Source organism: Melopsittacus undulatus, chromosome 3 (assembly GCF_012275295.1).
Source record: "Melopsittacus undulatus isolate bMelUnd1 chromosome 3, bMelUnd1.mat.Z, whole genome shotgun sequence".
Lineage (NCBI taxonomy): Eukaryota > Metazoa > Chordata > Aves > Psittaciformes > Psittaculidae > Melopsittacus > Melopsittacus undulatus.
Genome location: NC_047529.1, coordinates 5,440,643 through 5,446,642, shown reverse-complemented (window position 1 = coordinate 5,446,642; position 6,000 = coordinate 5,440,643).

Here is a 6,000-nt window from a genome sequence, read left to right as displayed (position 1 = left end):
AAACCTCTTGGAAGATCTACATCATATTTTGTGTTATTTTGTACCTTTAAAGAGAATGCCTCATATTTGCCCCTCTGCTGTAGCACTGTATTCTGACAAAGTGAAATACATCTGTTTGCCACTACTACTATTTCGCTATGCAAGAGGAGCCAGAACTGCAAAGTTAGTATTTAAAACACGTAACAAAAGCAGAAGAAATCTTTGCAATTACATGACTTCTTCCTGATTACTACATTGTCTCATTCTCTTCTCCAAATCTGTTTTGTTCTGTGTCACTGCAAAACAAGAGTCCCAGCCCTAGCTTAAATCTATAATTCATTCTTGGTAAAGAAACTTGTGTAAGAAGAAAATAAAGGCAGGAGGCAAACTGGCAATCAATGCAGCAAGTGTGAACTCTTGATCCTTTTCTAGCAGATGTATTTGTTCGTGTTTAGCCTATGTTAAGAATGGCACTTCCCTATTAAGATAAACTTTCTCCACTGGCTTTGTAATCATTCTGCCCTGAAGGACTGTTGCCTTTCTGTTGATGGATTTTAGGTTTTTAATCTCTACTATGATCTTCCTAATGCTGCCCAAAGACTTTCCCCTGAAAACGACAGCTTAAGCAAAATTGTGCATTAGAATTCATCTGTGTAGATACCTGCCCACACTGAGAAGGAACAAATTATACGTAGGACCCATATCCAACCTCCTGGTCACACATCACAGGGAAGATGAAAACTTGCAGAGCTCCCACAGGGCCGTGGGCAACATATTTAACCTCTCATATTTTGCCCATTTTAAAGCTGTTATGAATACCTTTACAGATTATGCTTTCCTTCAAACGTACATAAACCAATATGAATAACCCTCACAGCCAAGACAAAGCAAACCAAATTGAGAACATTTAAATAATTCTTTCCCTAATAGAAACATTATATAGCCAAAAAATACTAAGATAGTAATATGAGCTTACCCTCATTGCAGTTTAAAGTCAATCCTGTGGCTGACTGCCTATTTTATTGAAAAGTGCTTTTCTTCACTGAGCATGAATTTGTTTGCTATGGAAATACATGTTAATGTCATCAACTGCAGAACACCACAGAAATGCTTGAAGTCAGAAGATTTATGGTGGCTGGAAGCAGTTGTAGGGCAACTTAAGTACTAAGAACATGTGCTACTGCAGCTTGACTTGGACAAAATATACCTACAACAAGCTACCTACAGTCTTTTCAATATGCACTGATTTCACCTAATGAATCATAGAATATTTATGGTTGGAAACGACCTTAAAATCTTTAAGTTCCAACCCCCCTCACACTAAACCATGTCACACAAAGCTCTGTCCAACCTGGCCTTGAACACCACCTGGGATAGAGTATTCACAACTTCCTTGGGCAACCTATTCCAGTGCCTCACCACCCTAACAGTAAAGAATTTCTTCCTTATAACCAATCTAAACCTCCCCTGTTTAAGTTTCAACCCATTACCGTTTGTCTTATCACTACAGTCCCTGAGGAAGAGTCCATCACCAGCAACACTGTAGGCCCCCTTCAGATACTGGAAGGCTGCTATGAGGTCTCCACGCAGCCTTCTCTTCTCCAGGCTGAACAGCCCCAACTTTCTCAGCCTGTCTCCATACAGGAGGTGCTCCAGTCCCCTGATCATCCTTGTGGCCTCCTCTGGACTTGTTCCAACAGTTCAATGTCCTTTTTATGTTGAGGACACCAGAACTGCACACAATGCTCCAGGTGAGGTCTCACAAGAGCAGAGTAGAGGGGCAGAATCACCTCCTTCAACCTGCTGGTCAAAATCGGCACGTTTGCAAGAAAACCCCATGGAGGAAAAAAAATAGCATTCTATTTTCTAGCTTAAAAACTTCCTGGTATTTCATTTGCTTCCAAATAACACATTCATGATGGTACAGTTGGCCGTTTTAGACACAGTTTAAGACAAGTGAATCCAGATCTCACACTCATACATGTAACAATATAATGGTACTACTGCTACTGGTAGATGACTTTTCTCTGAGCTCAGCACTTTCCCTGCTGGTCCTGTACAGGAAGAGACATCTCAGCAGTGGCAGTTCCTAAGGGACACCAGACACATCTCTCAAGCAGCAGACAGGATTCGTTTAAAAGTACTCGATAACTAAAAACGCTTAGCCTCTAGGTACCTTCTGTTCTGTTCACTAATTCATTGTACACTGGAGAGCACAAAAGCAGAACTTCCAACAGAGGAGAAACACAGATCCAGGAGAGGAATGAGAAACCTAAAATGATAGTTCCTATGGTAAATCCCTAAAGAAGGTAAGACTGATTTTTCGCTCTGAAACAGAAAAGGGAAAAATACATCTGTCTCTCACAAAAAGCACCCAAAGAAGAGTTATGCCAAGAAAGTAGTTTTAAAAGAAAATGCAGTGTTTTATAATTTAAAGGAGAATTACCTTAAGAGGTTTGAGATACACAAGCACCCAGTTCCTCAAAGGATAAGAGCACTGTTCTAGTCAAGCCAGCTACCACTACTCCCTGTTTTAGTGTTGCCCCACTCACCATTTCCCTTTCTGCCATGCTTTCTGTTGGATGGCCTGGTTAAGAATATACCAGGCCAAATATAAGGGAAATGACAATGTTTGCTAACCACCAACTGCAGGCTGGAATCCCTCAGATGGTATAAATGACAACATAAACCCTGAAATGAAGGAGGATTCATTAACTTCATCAGGATCTGACTTTGCTTCTTCTCATTTAACTGATTTTACTTTTTTAATGGAAATTTTCAGAGTAACCTAAAACTTTCCTGACATCAAATATTAACAATTTTTCTTGGATTTAGCTGCTGCAATAACCAGCTCTTACAGAATTACAGATACAGCCAAACCATGAGGGACTGCATCAAATTCTCTTCAATTTGAGGAAGAACTTACTTTGTGAATTAGAGGTATCTATCGCAGGTACTGATGATCTCCATTGGCTGCAAAAATACAGAGTAAAAAAAGAATATATAATGCAACTTCTCATAGTAAGCAAGGAAATGTTCCTTATGTTTTACACTTTTTCTATGGAATTTCCATGAGATTCAGTTAAATGATGAAGCGCTAAAAATAATCTCTCTTTTACTTTTTGGGAACATGTTAGCATCATGGCTAAATGAGCAACATGAACCTAACAATTCCTAGTTTCCAAGTGTGTTTTGTGACCTACATAACATCTTTTCTGTTTGGTAACAAAATACACAGATGATAAAGATCAGGAATCAATAACTTGGCCAGTCAACTTCCATTATAATTGCAGTGGAACTCAGCATTTGAAATCCTCAGTTCTTCTGAAAATCTTAGTCATTACTCTTTAAACCAGTCATCTCCATACGCAAAGCCTGACAATCCACAGAGGTGTCCTCCATAGCTCAGCTATCAAAATATGGAACAGGAAAAACCTGGCTCTACACTTCGGAGTAACAGCTGAAATCCAACCCAGTCACAGCAGCTGCTTTCACACCTGCAGCTGCACTTGCTTCTGTCAAACTGAGAATGATTCCTGTAATCAAGACATCCATGGATACATGGATCTAATTTGTTGTTTTGAATGAATTCGGTTATTTGAAGCCCAGGTTTAATAACGCAATCTTGTTGAATTTCTATAAATCATTCAGAAAAGACGCTACCTGGGAAGGCTGGGGATCATTGTAAGGGATCTGGAGGGACTTAAATAATTGCTATGAAATGATGGGGTAAAAGATAGGAATAAAATACTACAAATCCTCCATTTTTCAAAAGTACAAATATCACAGGCAGGCAAGAACAATGTAATCATTATTACACAGCTTAAATTTATTCAGTATTAGCTCTCTTTGTGTCACCTAAAAAGTCAGCAAGATTCTGTGGACTTGCAGAAATATAATTACCAGGATGAATTCAATGTGCCATGCCATTAACACGTTATTACAAAGAGGCCACAATATGAAAGCATCTGGCAGACAGGACTGTACTTTGCAATTCATAGTGCAATTAGGTCTAAGTCTGATTCAATGAATCCGATCCTAAGTGGAATGCAAATTCTGGATGTCTTTGTCCTCAGGTATAAAGGGCAGTTGTGTAAGTCAAAATTAACTTCACAGAGCAATTAACAGGAGAAAGCGTTGTCAAGCACTGGAACAGGCTGCCCAAGGATGTGGTGGAGTCACCATCCCTGGAGGTACTTAAAAGACCTATAGACAAGACCCTTCTGTGAGGTTTTAGTGGTGGACTTGGCAGTGCTGGGGAACGGTTGGACATGATGACCTTAAAGGTCTTTTCCAACCTCGATGATTCTATGATTCTATGAACATGTGAAGACTTTTCTAGCAAGCAAAACTGACACTAATAGCAACTATCATTGAAATAAAACCCAGCCCAACCCAAAAGACAAACCCTAAAGCACTGATACTTACTAGGTTTACTAAAAATATTCCTTGACATTATCTCCCCCCTCTCTTTTCTTGCTTGATTTTCTTTGCATGGTGACCCAGATTTATGCCGACAATGCAAAGATATAAAGCTGCATCAGAATTGTCTGCATCAGGGCTTAAGACTAATCCTGAATTCCTGTGTTATGTATTGTAACACTCAGAGATACATGCCTGAAAAATAAATAGGCATATTAATGAATTAGCAAAAAGATAAAGTATCAGTCCTATGAACACTTAAGTATAGCCTTTAATTACTGCAGAAGTACTTATTATCCTAATTTTGATTGTATTTCAGCAACATATTTAACCATTTTCTTTATACACAGTCCTAATGCATAGCAGCAGCACCAAATGCCACACACACCACATATATCAGAAGTGGTACCCATGTTGAGCCATGTTTCACCCTCAAGTTCAACAGTTCTGGTTGCATCAGGAGGTCCACGTGTGCTGCTCAACACTTTGTAGAGCCTCAGTCATTAGCAGTTAATCAACAGTCAGGCCTCAAGCACTAATGAGGGAATGTCCCCAGTTCAGATCAGATAATGATGGGGCTTGGAGCAACCTGGTCCAGTGGAAGGTGCCCCTGCCCTGGGCAGGGGAATGAAACTAGATGAGCTTTTTTGGGTCCTTTCCAACCCAAATCATTCTGTGATTCTATGATATCTGCATCTAATGACCCTTAGCCATGTACACATTGAATGTATGAATGAAACTGAATCGTCTTGTTTTTTTACCTCCTGAATGTCCCCTGCTAGATGGCACAGAGTGAGCTGGTCTACTGGTTCGTTCCCAAAACACCCACAGAATATTTGTAAGTACAGATCTACTGTTATCAATCATCACCACCCCAGATTTTATAGCACAATAAAACTACTGAAAAACACTGATTGCTTCATGATGCTCAATTTCTGTCTTTTGTCTTTTATAGCAAAACACAAACCCACTGTATTAAATAAATCAAACCCTGAGTAAGAGCTTGCGAGACAATGAATGAAGCATTTGGATGTTTCCTTTGGATTCATCTGAAGTTCATTCAGCGATACTAGGATGAGGTAGAATATACGCTGCCACTTCTCTATCTTAGAGGCAAGTAAAACACTGTCTCTAGTATATTTTCTCCTCAAAAGACCATGTGCACTAAGCGCTCTCTGGTTAAACAGAGCCTTTTGCTCCCGTTCTGCACAAGCATCTGAAGCTAGAATATAACCTGACCCAAAAAATGAACTTCCTTCTGAGTTCTATCTTCTATCTGAAAACCCTTTTACAGGTGACACAAGATGTCTCCTAAATTCAGTGAGAAAAAAAAAGAAGACTGAAAATGGACACTTTAAACAAGGACCTGAATTTTATCTGACCTGAGCAATTTTCAGCTTTTACCAGGTAAGAATGTTGTTTTCTGCAATTATTATAATGATGTTAAGCAGCTTTGGTGACTCAGTGGTAAGTCTCTGTATTGCTGTGTGGGAAGTTTGAATTTGAATTCTTCTTCCCCCTGGGTTGCCACTTTCAGATTCCTGTGTCAAAATAGAGCCCCAGGTTTTGCAAGGGAGGAATGTATCGTGTAGCCCCAGG